At 39.4% G+C, this 14,555-nt stretch overlaps 1 protein-coding gene across 1 annotated transcript in view; it reads right to left on the reverse strand.

Moving 5' to 3' along the window:
• Positions 1 to 14,555, reverse strand: part of LOC128578993 (uncharacterized) — a 163,080-nt gene that overhangs the window by 89,734 nt on the left and 58,791 nt on the right. The gene's annotated exons all lie outside the window — the stretch shown is intronic.

Consider the following 14,555-nt stretch of genomic DNA (forward strand, 5'->3'; position numbering starts at 1 on the left):
TACCACTTTCCCTACGTGAAATAACTAATTAACTGGGTATTCCCCTTATGTTTCACAAGTATAAATGTAAATCCTGGCACTAAAGTGGGAAAAACAATCTACAAGCATGGAGTAGTAGAGACTGGATTTAAGGTCAGTTCACATGAAGAAGACTAAGAGCCTGAGCTGACTCCAAGCTCCACATGAGTTAAGAGTGCAACAAAGCTGCCAAAAAAGCTATCATAATCTTAGACACCAGTAACAGAAGTGTAGCCTCCAGAACAAAGGAGCTACAACTTTACTGTGTGCTCTGCGCCCTGTGCTGGTTCTCACGCATCCCGAATAATAGGCCTTACAAGGCACCTATGTAAGAATAATACTGACAAAGAAGAGCAATACGGGAAGGAGAATGACCGGAATGGTGAAAGACCTTAAAAACAAGTTCTGAAGACTAGAGTAACTAGGAGTAATTTGCCTGGAAATTCGAAGTCTTGGGGGAAAGATAATATTAAACATCTAACGAGCTGCTATGTGACACAGGAATTCAGACCTACGAGGACACATCCCAAAGCAGATATAAAAAGTATCCGAAACAGAATAAGCTTCTTCAGCACTGGGAATGCTTAGGTAAGGCAACTGTTGTCAACTCTGAATACACATTACAAACACCTGGGAATAGTTTTAAACTATCATCAATGCCCATGCCCCACCCCCAACCAATTAAATTAGAATCTCTAGGGGAGGGCCTGGGCAATGGTAGGTATTAAAAGCTCCCCTGGGTGTTCTAATATGCAGCTACACTTTAAAATGACCAAGGTAAACACAGGCATACCTCAAAGACACTGTGTGAGTTGCAGTTGTCAAGTTTTATATGCACTGGGAAACCAAAAAGTTATCTTTACACTGGACTGTTTTCTGCTGAATATCAACAGCATCATGTGTACAAAAAAAAAAAAAAGTCACAGACATTAATTTAAAGACACCTATTGCTAAAATATGCTAAAGATCATCTGACCTCTCAGCCAAGTTGTCAGCTTTTTGCTAGTGGATGGTCTTGCCTTGACATTGTTGGCTGCTGATGAGAGTAGTGGTTGCTGAAGGTTGGGGTGATTACGGCAATTCCTTAAAATAAGACAGCAATGAAGTTTGCTACATTGACTGAATCTTCCTTTCACAAATGATTTCTCTGTAGCAAGCGATGTTGTTTTATAGCATTTTACCTAGAGTAGAACTTCTTTCAAAATTGGCATCAATCCTCTCAAACCCTTCCACGGCTTTATCAACTAGGTTAATTTAATATTCTAAATCCATTGTTGGCATTTCAACAGCGTTCACAGAATCTTCACCAAGAGTAGATTCCATCTCAAGAAACCACTTTCTTTGCTCATTCATAAGAAGTAGGCTCCTCATGTCTTCAAGTTTTAGCATGCGATTATAGCAATTCTGTCCCATCTCCACGCTCCACTTCTAATTCTAGTCCTGTTGCTATTTCCACCACATTTGCAGTTAATTCCTCCACTGAAGTTTCAAATCATCTGTGAGGGTTAGAATCAATTTCCTCCAAACTCCTATTAATATTGGTGTTTGGACCTCCTCCCATGAATCACCAATGTTCTTAATGGCATCTAAAATGGTGAATTTTTTTCGGGGAGATTTTCAATTGAATTTACCCAGATCCATCAGAGGAATCTTTGGCAGATACAACAGCAGTAACACTTGAAAGTCAAAATTACTCCTTCATCCTTCGACTACACAACGGATGTTATGCTGGTAGGCAAGAGAACAATATTAATTTCTCTATATAACTCCATCAGAGTTCTAGGGTGACCAGGTACATTATCAACGAGCAGTAATATTTTAAAAGGAATCTTCTTTCAGAGCAACAGGTCTTAACAGGAGGCTTAAAGTACAGAGTACACCATGCTGTAAACAGATGTGCTGGCATCTGGGCTTTGTTGTTCCATTTATAGAGCACAAGCAGAATAGATTTGGCAAAATTCTTAAGGTTTTGAAAATGGTAAATGAGCACTTGCCTCAACTTAAAGTCATCAGTTGCATTAGCTCCTAACAAGAGAATCAGCCTGTTCTTTGAAGTTTTGGCATTGACTTCTCCTCTCTAGCTATAAAAATCCTAGATGGCATCTTCCAATAGAAGGCTGTTTCATCTACACTGAAAATCTGTTGTCTACGGTAGCCACCTTCATCCATGGTCTTAGCTAGATCTCCAGATAACTTGCTGCAGCTTCTACATCAGCACTTACTGCTTCACGTTGTACCCTGTATTATGGAGAAGGCTTCTTCCTTTCAATGAACCAACATCTTCTAGCTTCAGACATTTCTTTAGCAGCTTTCTCATCTCTCTCTGCCTTAATACAAAATTGAAGAGAGTTAGGCAGACTGGCTCTGAATTAGGCTTTGGCTCAAGGGAATGTTGTAACCAGCTGGATCTTCTATCTTGTATACTGAAATTTTCTTCCTATCAGCCATAAGGCTGTTTTGCTTTCTTATTATTCATGTGTTCACTGTAGTGCACTTTTAATTTCCTTCAAGAATTTTTCTTTTTGGCTCAGTGCCTATAGCACAGTGGTTATGGTGCCAGCCACATACACCAAAGTTGGCAGGTTAGAACCGAGACAGGGCCAGCTAAAACAACATCAACTGCAACAAAAATATAGCCAGGTGTTGTGGCAGGCACCTGTAGTCCCAGCTACTTGGGAGGCTGAGGCAGGAGAGTCGCTTAAGCCCAGGAGTTTGAGGTTGCTGTGAGCTGTGACACCACAGCACTCTACCAAGGGCAACATAGTGGGGATTCTGTCTCAAAATCATCATCATCATCATAAAAGAACTTTTCCTTTGCATTCACAACTTGGCTTATTTTGAGGGGCACAAGAGGTCTTAGCTATTGTGTCATCCTGGCTTTCAATATGCCTTCCTCACTAAGCTAATCATTTCTACTTTTGATTTAAAGTGAGAGATGTGCGACTTTTCCTTTCACTTGTATACTTAGAGGCTATTACAAGGTTAATTGGTCTAATTTCAATATTGTTGTGTCATAGAGAATAGGGAGGCCTGAGAAGTGTAAGAGAGAAGAGAGAGTAACTGAGCAGTGAAACTTCCAGAACACACACAGCATTCACTGATTAAGTTCTCTCGCCTCTATGGGCCTAGTTAGTGGCCGTCCAAAACAACTACAATAGTAACATAAAGATCTTCAGTTATAGGTCACCACAACTGATATAATCGTAATTTGAAAATTTTTGAAATAATTGCAAGAGTTGCAAAATCAGACATACAGACACAAACCATGCACCAGCTGTTGGGAAAAGGGCACCAACTGACTTGCTTGATGCAATGTTGCCACAAACATTCAATTTGTGAAAAACACAGTATCTGTGAATCTCAATCAAGCAAGGTATGTCTATACAATCAAGGTGGCCACCTGTCTATATGAGGTGTAGAGGGGATTTCTCCTAAGAAGCCTGCATTTATTATTTACCAGATCTTTTCTGCTCTAGAAACTTTCATATTTTTAACTTATAGAACCCAACAGTATCATCTATAATCATAAACATTAATTCCTCTCTGCATATATTTAAGAAATGAAGTTTAAATGGTGCACTCTCTAAAAGGGAAAAAATTAGGTGGAGTTATAATAGCTAGCATACTATAGTCACAAATAAGAGATTTCAAAGATGTAAGCACTCCTGTCTTGGCGGAAAACAAAGTACCAGCAATTTCATAAGTAAATAAGCAACTTAATGCCAAAATTTTATAAAATAAATTTAAAATATACTAACATTCGGGCGGTGCCTGTGGCTCAGTCGGTAGGGCGCCGGCCCCATATACCAAGGGTGGCGGGTTCAAACCCGGCCCCAGCTGAACTGCAACCAAAAAATAGCCGGGAGTTGTGGCGGGCGCCTGTAGTCCCAGCTGCTCGGGAGGCTGAGGCAAGAGAACCGCTTAAGCCCAGGAGTTGGAGGTTGCTGTGAGCTGTGTGAGGCCATGGCACTCTACCGAGGGCCGTAAAGTTAGACTCTGTCTCTACAAAAAACAAAAAAAACATGCTAACATTCAAGAGTTCTCCAGTTTTTTCCATGATAAAACAGTTAAAATCAAGTAACTGCCACTAGTAGTTTATCCGGTGTAGTGAGAAAGTGTTAGATTTTATTACTTTTAACATTTTCTAAAACTTTCTGTACCAGAATAGCTTGAATTTTTAGTAATGAATGTACAGTTCTCCATGCTTCCTTAGGCATTGGTTATATTCTTGGTCTTAATCCTTTTCTCTGATTACCGAATAAAAACACTTACACAGCTTTCTTAATCTCCTTTGAAAAGATACATCCATCTGTGTTCAAAGCCTTTTGGCCGTAATGCAGGTCAGGCATCAACGGTAGTGGCTTATGCATCTAACTTTTAATGGCCCCTCCAGATTTTTCCACTTAGATGTAACACACCCTCTACACTTTAAAACTTTCACTTTAGATTATGCTAAAACATCCTTTTAATTTTGGCATCAGCGCAAAAAGCTCCTAATGAATCTGAAGCTTCTTCTAGGCTACTTGAAGTCTCTCTCATTAATCTTTGTCGTGTGGTTCATTAATAATGAGAGAGGTATGAAAGACCATCATCTTGTTTACAGACAACCACCACCAAAAGAGCCTGGAATAACTATGTGGATTTGACTAGACATTTTCAGCCTAAATGAGTATTTCAGGAGTCCTGATGTGCGGAGGAAGCACACATTTAACTTCTTTTAAACCAGTAAGCTGGTTAACTGTACTAAGTTTCCAGTAAGGATCACCCTTTCCACCTCAAAACACTAGAAAGCATTACGACCTCACAGCTATCTGAGCAGCGGCTGCCGGGCAGTCTGCTCCACAGCCAACAGTCACCTTTCCATGTTTTGAGCACATACCTCTCACAGAAATGTTTTCAGTGTGGCAGTCTGCAGAGCTGGTTCTAACACCAGCGCGGTGTGACAACAAAATTCAGGATGATTTTGCTTTTTCAGCCTGCCTTTTTTTTATTATTCTTTCCTCCCCTTTCCACCTTCTAAACAACCCTAAAGCAACAATACTTCCAACGAAGCCTGCCTCAGACTTGTGAATACATAACACTTTCAGTGAAGTAGACCAGCTTCATAGGAGAACAGCTTTCAGGAGCAGCAGAGAGCAGGGTTGGGGTGGAGCAGAAAGGAACTGAGCTGGGGTGAGCTAAGCATATACAGTCCTGCCTGCTTCTAGTTACTTATTGACAGTTTCATCTAATAGCACAGATTTTTAAATAGAGTGAGCATCCATCCTGCTGTACCTTCTTTTTTTTATGAATCTGTTAATCTGGTAAACTATTACACCAGTGGAAAGTAAGACCTTATAGCCTCCAAGAGCCCAGTTGTAGGGAAACGACGTAAGCTTCCCACCTCCCATGAGCACCAGCTCTGCCAATCCACCTCTACTCAGACCTGTTACTATCCCCTCCTTTCCCTGGGGCCACTGACCTGGGGCCAGTGGGCCCCAGGCTCTGCCTTGCTGTGTAGCAGAAAGTGTTTGCCAGTGGGTAAGGAGTATTATTTTTGAGAAAGTCTTCAATGAGAAACTAAATGCCCTTCTATCTAAAAAATAATGATGAATCACCAAAAGCTTGTTTGTCCCAGGAGAAATAATACTAAATAGGTTTGAGGTGAGGAGAACATTTTAGCAAAAGGCAGCAACAAGTGTGATATAGCAAGTAGTCTAATATTGGGAGTTAAGAGATATAGGTTTTACTTTTTTGCTACCATCTTTGTGACCTTGGACAATTAGCTTAACATCTCTGGTTTCATTTTCTGTAAAAGAAAAGAGTTAATATAAATTGTATCTGAGGTCTTTTATTGTAATTTTATCCCCCCAAAATGAGTCAGGAGTCAAAAAGTATTCTCATGTGTCCAATTGTTTGTTGTTTACTCAAAATTGCACAAGATAAACAGGGAGAAAAGTTACAAGCAGCTTAAATGTTATTCCTGATCTGGAGAATTTATAGAGAATTAGAACAGGAAAGACTCTTGGCTCAGGAAAAGACATTTCATATACAGATGCACAGACACAGTCAAAACCTACACAGCATAAACTATTTACCTTAGCCAGCAGTATTCTAAGTTCAGAGGACAAATACACATATTGGAAATTTTTTTTAAAAATTTAATTAACACCCCATAGTACAGGCTTTTAGTGTAACAGTCTTCAATCAAAGCTAAGTACGCAAACTCCTGAAGTACCCGACTTTCCAAAGGGTATGCAAGTACACAGACAATAAATCAATTTCCAGATTAACTTTTCTAAGTATTTTTCCTAAAACTGACTTCCCTGAGAAGGCTCCTGGAGAGTAGCTTAACCTTCCCCACCTTCCCCTTCTCAATCTCCCCATCTCCCACTTTCCAGCTCACCCATCAAAATCTCACTCTGGGACATTGCTTGGGGTAGGGAGAAAAAAAAACTCCTTGCAGTACACAAGGGGACAATGAGAAATACTCTTGGTGAAAAGTGAAATGGCCGTAATTAATCACTCTTCTTTTGCAATTCAGGTGACTTTACCAATTCTTTGCTTAGAATAAAATTGGAGAAGGACCTAATTGAATTGTCAGCTGATAAATCATTAACGATAATTTTAAATGATAAATCACTGCGATTTTGAATATAATCCAGGAGTTCAAAGAAATGAATAACACTGCTATATAAATAGTCTTCCTCTCTTTAATTTATTTATGTCAACAAAATTTCACAGTGCATATTATCAAAAAATAAAAAATATGCTAAAATCTTTCTCCAATGAATAGCATTCACCTACTAATTATGAACTAATTATAAGAAAAACACCAGCAATGCATTAACGGATACATTTCTAATAAAATATCTTTATCTCCAATATTATTTATCAAAATTTGGAATTGAGGCATGTTATTTTGATCAAAAGTATATTAATCATCACCCTAATGATAACCTTTTAAAAAATAACTTAGAACGATATTGTCACTGAAAATTAATTTTTTATCACAGAAATATGATAGGCTGATCAATACTACATTTTTAAAAATAATAATACATAACATTTGGTGGGAAAACTATAATAAAGTAAGACTTCACGGGAAAAAATAACACTAAAATTTCAGATTGCTAAAGCATACCTGTAAATGGATAATGAATGGAACACCTTCCATTATAAAGCTATAGCAACTGATTAACATAAATGTATTTTAAAAGGCTACAGCAAATTTATTAAGAAAAGTCAGTATTTACAATAAGTGACAATTATATCACTAGCAAATGATTTAAACTTATGACGGAAAATTTAAATGTCAATGAAGAAATACATGAGGAAATCCACAGTTTTCAAAATTCTTTTTCTGCATGCAACAAAATAGTTTAAAGATCACTACATTGGTTTACCTTGTATTTCAAAACATAACACACCTTTTAAATGTTACTACAGAGCAAAAGAAAAAGAAAAAGAAAAAGAAAACAGCATTCTAGAACCTTAAGAAAACAATTACTTCGATCAACTAAGTTCTCCTGATATCTATGGTTATATTCTTTGAGTATTAGTTTTGTTTTCTAATTTTTAACTATTCTACATGAAAATCTTTTCAATATAGGGAACACTCTCCTATCTTCTTAACAGAACACATCAACATGATTTAATCTTTATTAGCCTTTCTAGGCAATCATTAGTAGCACCATCCTGCTGGGCACTCAGTCATAATGCCCCAAGACAGCCAGGCTCCTCCTGGTTGGCTATCTTCATTTCCAACAGTCAACTGACAGGGTGTCGAATCTCATGAGCCAAGTTCAATTTCTGACCCAGCCTATCAGCTGCCAGCCTATGAAAAAGGCACTGGAGACTCTCTGAGCTCCAACTTTCTTCACTTTAAAAAGTTGTTAATAGGGTGGCACCTGTGGCTCAGTCGGTAAGGCGCCGGCCCCATATACCGAGGGTGGCGGGTTCAAACCCAGCCCCGGCCAAATTGCAACCAAAAAATAGCCGGGCGTTGTGGCGGGCGCCTGTAGTCCCAGCTACTCGGGAGGCTGAGGCAAGAGAATCGCTTAAGCCCAGGAGTTGGAGGTTGCTGTGAGCTGTGTGAGGCCAAGGCACTCTACCGAGGGCCATAAGGTGAGACTCTGTCTCCACAAAAAAAAAAAAAAAAAAGTAGTTAATAATCTCACCTGCTTCATTTTTTTCTTTTTCTTTTTTTTTAATTTATTTTTTTCCTGTTAAATCATAGTGTGTACATTTGTGCAATCAAGAGGTACAATGTGCTGGTTTCATATACAATCTGAAATATTCTCATCAAACTGTTCAATGTAGCCTTCATGGCATTTTCTTAGTTATTGTATATAGACATTTGTATTCTGCATTTGGTAGGTTTCGCCTGTACCCATTCTAAGATGCACCGTGGGTGTGGCCCCACTCATTGCCCTCCCTCCACCCTGACTTCCCCTCTCCCTTCCCTTCCCTTGGCCCTTTCCCCATATTCTTGTGCTATAGTTGGGTTATACCCTTCATATGAAAGCTATAAATTAGCTTCATAGTAGGGCTGAGTACATTGGATACTTTTTCTTCCATTCTTGAGATACTTTGCTAAGAAGAGTATGTTCCAGCTCCATCCATGTAAACATGAAAGAGGTAAAGTCTCCATCTTTCTTTAAGGCTGCATAATATTCCATGATATACATGTACCACAATTTGCTAGTCCATTCGTGGGTTGATGGGCACTTGGGCTTCTTCCATGACTTAGCAATTATGAATTGGGCTGCAATAAACATTCTGGTCCAGATGTCTTTGTTATATTGTGATTTTTGGTCTTCTGGGTATGTATCTAGTAAAGGAATTATAGGATCAAATGGCAGGTCTATTTTTAGATCTCTAAGTATTCTCCAAACATCCTTCCAAAAGGAACGTATTAATGTGCATTCCCACCAGCAGTGTAGAAGTGTGCCTTTTCTCTGCATCCACGCCAACATCTCTGGTTTTGGGATTTTGTTATGTGGGCTACTCTTACTGGGATTAGGTGATATCTCGAAGTAATTTTGATTTGCATTTCTCTGATGATTAAGGATGATGAGCTTTTTTAAATGTGTCTGTAGATCGGGCGTCCCTCTTCTTTACAGAAGTTTCTCTTCAAGTCCTTTGCCCACCCTGAGATGGGATCACTTGTTCTTTTCTTGCTAATACGTTTGAGTTCTCAGTGGATTCTGGTTATTAAACCTTTATCGGAGGTATAACATGCAAATATTTTCTCCCATTCTGAGGGCTGTCTGCTTGCTTTACTTACTATTTTCTTGGCTGTGCAGAAGCTTTTTAGTTTGGGGGAAGTTGATCTACTCTGATTATTCATATTGCCAGTGCATTTCCTTTGATTTTGTCTCATGATTGTTTTTCACCATTGCCTCTGGCCGTCCTCAGAGTTGGGGTGGTATCTCTCTGAGATTAGACCTAGGAGGATCACTCTATTGTTGCTGGATCTTTGTAGGAAGTGACCCTGTGTAGCTCTTCTGGGGATGCCCCAGCCAGGGAGTTCTGGTTGTGGGAGGAGCTCCAGAGTGTGACACCCATGGATACAGCAACAGGGCGGGGGGTGCTGCCCAGTGACTTTGGCACAGAAGGCCCAAGGCTCCAGCAGTCTCTGGCCAGGAGAAGGGGCTCTGCTCAGAGGCAGGGAGGGCTCCGGAGGGCAGGAAGCTACCAGAGTCCCTGGTCAGATGAGCAGGCGGTGTGGAGACAGGGAGGGTACAGGAGGGAGGACGGGGAATTGTGCGGCTCCTAGAGTTCTTGGGCAGGGCATGGGGAGGCCCTGTGGGTAGAGTAGCGGGTCCCTGTGCAGCTCTTACCGTGGTCTAGGAGGGCGCAGCTCTTCCAGAGGTCCGGGCGGGTCCTGGCGCAGCTCTTACTGGGGTCTGGGAGGGAATCTCACCTTCTTAAACTATCTCACAAAATTGACACGAACTTACTACATTCTGGGTTTGTTTTCCCTTTTGGTCAGGCTCCTCCTACCACTTCTCAGCACTGACTGCCTGCATGAAGTACTCCTCCAGGACTGTTGCCTCCAGTTTTAATTGCTTAGTCTTGAAAATCAGCCAAAAAGTTAATCAGATCTATTTATTTAATTCTAACAAAAACTGGTTAAATATAGGATGAGTGTGTCATCTATAAAACACAGCAGACCCTTGAACATGAGTTTGAACTGTGTGGTTTCAAAATATATCGGAGATTTGCAACAGTTTGAGACAACTCACAGACCAACTGTATAGCCTACATAAATATTAAGAAAATTTTGACCAACCTAACCTAAAGCAAGACTCTGTCTAAATACAAAAATACAAAAATTAGCCAGTGAGGTGATGAGTGCCTGCAGCATCAGATACTGGTGTGGCTGAGGCAGGAGGACTGCTTGAGGTCAGGTGTTGGAGGTTGCTATGAGCTATGATAACACAACTGCACTATATCCAGGCACCAGAGTGACAATGTCTCAGAAGAAAAAAAGAAATGTTGAAAAAAATTAAGAAAAAGTTAAGTATGTCATGAATGTATAAAATACATGTAGATACTAGTCTATGCATTAATCAATTATTTATCTTATTGGTAAGGCTTCCCGTCAACAATAGGCTATTAGCAGTTAGGTTTTGAGGGAATCAAAAGTCATATTTAGTTTTCAACTGCACAGGAGTCAATGTCCCAAACTCCCATGTTCTTCAAGAATTAGCTGTATATCAAATTTGTGATATTTGCTTCCAGAGGCCATGTGAATTCTGGATCATTGATAGTCATTGGTGACTACTGTATAGAAAGATTTAGCTAGATATGTTCCATTCAAAACCTCAATTAAGTCTGATATAATAAAAGATTCACAGAAAGGAGAGGCCCAACATATTTTTAAGTTGTGATCCTCATTCATTTTAATATCAAACCATCCTTCTCCCAGCTACCCACACAGGTCCATATTATTTTCATTAATTTTCTGCTGACTGAATGTTTTTGATTATGGTATTTGATAATTCAAAGCTTTAGTTTCCAAGCTTCTGGTTCACCTAGTGCCTTGAAACCTCAGATTCATTCCCAGAAGCAGAAAATAAAATTTTCACCTTCAAAAAATAGCAAATAGCCAGGCAAAGTGGTGGTTCACACCTGTAATCCCAGTGCTCTTGGGGGCTGAGGTGGGTGGATTGCTTGAGCTCATCAGTTCGAGGCATAGCCTGAGTAAGAGTGAGATCCTATCTCACTCTTAAAATAGCCAAGCGCTGTGGCAGGCGCCTGTAGTCCCAACTACTTGAGAGGCTGAGGCAAGAGAATCGCTTCAGCCTAAGAGTTTGAGGTTGCTCTGAGCTATGACACCATGGCACTGTACTGGGGGCAAAAAAAGTGAGACTGTCTCAAAATAAAAGTAGCAAATAAAATTCAAATAACATGAGAAAGGAGATAAAATTTGTAAAGGTTACATTATATTACCTACGAGGTATTCTATTTAAAATGCCTATGTGGTAAGCTATGCACATTATTCTCTTCCATGAATTATATGTTACTATTACTATATATGCTCCCTCGATCCTCTATACAACTTTATTACTGTTTCCAAGTTATTAATTATGAATCTGAGCCTCAAATGTACGAAAGTGACTTGCTCAAGATCACAAAGGCTGCAAATGAAAGTCAGAACTAGAACTGAAGCCCCAGAAAGATGGCCCAGTCAAGTTAATTAGCAAGTATGCTTCCCCACTGAAGCAACTGTCACAGCAAGCAAGGACTACAGCAAGCAGAAGCAGCAGCAGAGGCAGCAGCAGCAGTCTTCCCACTCTGTTCTGTGACTCCTACAGGACACCGTGTTTCAGTCTAAATTGCAGGTATTCCGGAGTTACACAGAACTGGGTCTGAATCCATAGGACGTAACTGTTGGGCAAGTTATTTAACTTTTCTAAGCCTCAATTCCCTCATCTATAAAAGATAGTAACAGCATTTATAGGTATCAAAAGGGACAGTATCCTTAGCACATGCCATTTATAAACTTGAATTTACTAAATAATAACTAATGTTTTCTAAGCTCTTATTATATGTCTTAGTTCTCGTAATTTTCCAACAATCCTATGTGATAGGTACCATTATTTTCATTCCTACTTTACTAATAAGAAATGAATCTGTCCAGGAGAGGTCTGCCTAGGTCAGACAGCAAAGACGTGAAAGCTGACACTGAGGCTAAGCAGTCTGACTCCGGGACGCAGAATCAGAACTACTGCCTCTCTAGAATTGATAATAATTACAGCACTACCTTTATTCTCGCCGCCACCATCAGCATTTCCATCGCCATCATCAGCCTTCTTGCTAGTTAGCCTACAGGGTCTGAGTCTATGAAACACCCCCAGTGATGTGACAGAAAGAGCTGAGAGCTTGACTAAGGAGCAAGGGCTTCTGGGAAGGAGTCAAGAAGGAAGCTGGTCCCTGGAAGAAAATGATGTGCAGCAGAAGGGAGAAACCAAATGAAGGCCTGAAACTGGGAACATGAAAAAATATCAGTTACTAAATAGGTTGGGAAAAAAGGGAAACACTTCAAAAAAGACAAACTTAATTTTATAAAATTTTATCAGATACCTAAAAGAAGAAAAAACATGGCAAAAATCTGATCTGTGATACAACTTGTCAATTTCATAACTGCTATCTGACCCTGGGAGAAAAATGTGATCATTTTAATCAACCCTCATTGATGACCTGATACAAGCACAATGAAAAGCATTTGCCTCTAAAAGTATCAGAGCCCCGTGAATCCTCTCACCCAACTACTGAACTGCAATTCTGTCCCTTTAGAAAATCTTAAATCATATGCTCACGCAATGTTATTTCTTGGGTTTTTTTAATAACTGTGCTTTGGGCTTTTAATCTGCATTATTTTCCTTTATAGCTTTTGTCTAAAACTAAAGCCTATTTCTTCCACTAAAGGAATTAAAGGAAATTATAGTTTGCTGGTTTCCCTCAGGCAGTTAGGCTGCATCCCATGAGCTCCCAAATACTCTGCGTACACCACCATTAGAGTGCTGATGACTCCCATTTGTGACTACAGATCTGGTTTCCCCCTTACACAGTATGGTCCCACAGAGGAGGGCTCATGTTTTGTTCATCTTTACAACCCAGCACCTACTACAAGTGTTGATCTCAAAAAATGTACAAAGAAAGATAATTTCAATGTTTTTAAGTCTGTTTTTTTAACTTTTCAAGGTTTCCTTTCCCAATGAACTTACTACAGAATCCTATCTCAGTGGTAATCTTAGATCCTCAATATTGATTAGGATTTAGTGGATTAAAATCCTAATCAATGAGACTTGGTTGGGGAAAAGGAAACACTCCCCCTTGGGTTGATGTTTCAGTATCTGCTTCAATGAACATATGCCCAGTATTCAGTTTAAAGACAAAAAAATATGCCTTAGGGTCATGACAACTTAAAATTTATTAACTAACTCAAGGGGATTTGTTTATCCCACAATATCTAACAAAGTGCCTAGCACAAGGTCAATGTCAGGTAAACACTTTTATATTGGTTGATTAATTGACTACTGCTATTAGATCTGCTACAAGCCAAAGGCAGGTGATCCTTGAACTATCCATGAGAGTGTTAAAGTAGTTAACAAAACACCAGTAAGTCTTAAAGATCAGATAATTAACTTTTTAGAATTATAAGGTTATGGTTATATCCATACTCAGAGACAACTTAAAAATCCTAAAATCCTTTATGGACAATCTAGATCCCTAAAATGTGGGACGTAAAAAAACAAATTAGACTTTTATTTTTTATATGGCGTCCTTGAAGCACATAGGGCTGAAAAAACTTTGACTTTGATCTAAAAACAAAAAAGCCCCACTTTATCTGAAAAAAAAAAAAGACCCCACTATCTCATAAGTAAGGTGGTGTAACTTAACAGAAATTGTTGGCCTTTAAGGTAAATGTGTGAAGGAAAGAGGTTCAGGATCAATGATCCTCTAATGATCCTGAAACTTCCCAAACCCAATTATTATTCTGATAAATTTAAACATACTTATTTGATAACTTTACCTCAGATTTCCTAAAAATTGCATGTGCCCCTTCTGTCAATAAAACCTGAGCTGCTGGGTGGTGCCTGTCGCTCAGTGAGTAGGGTGCTGGCCCCATAAACTGAGGGTGGTGGGTTCAAACCCGACCCCAGCCAAACTGCAACAAAAAATAGCCAGGTGTTGTGGTGGGCGCCTGTAGTCCCAGCTTCTTGGGAGGCTGAGGCAAGAGACAGCTCAAGCCCATGAGCCAGAGGTTGCTGTGAGCTGTGATGCCACAGCACTCTACCAAGGGTGACAAAGGAAGACTCTGTCCCTAGGGGCAAAAAAAAAAAAAAAAAAACCTAAGCTGCTATTTATTGGTAAACACAGAATATAAACTTTAAATTTAACCTTAGGTTATATGTAAAGATCTATTTTTAAATGTTTCAAATTTTTCTAAAATTTTCTTGTATTAGTGGACTCCAAGAGACATTAAGATTGAATAGTCTCTTCAGCATTAAGGCAACCATCATATTAAAAATAAGCATTCTCTT

Source organism: Nycticebus coucang, chromosome Y (assembly GCF_027406575.1).
Source record: "Nycticebus coucang isolate mNycCou1 chromosome Y, mNycCou1.pri, whole genome shotgun sequence".
Taxonomy (NCBI): Eukaryota; Metazoa; Chordata; class Mammalia; order Primates; family Lorisidae; genus Nycticebus; species Nycticebus coucang.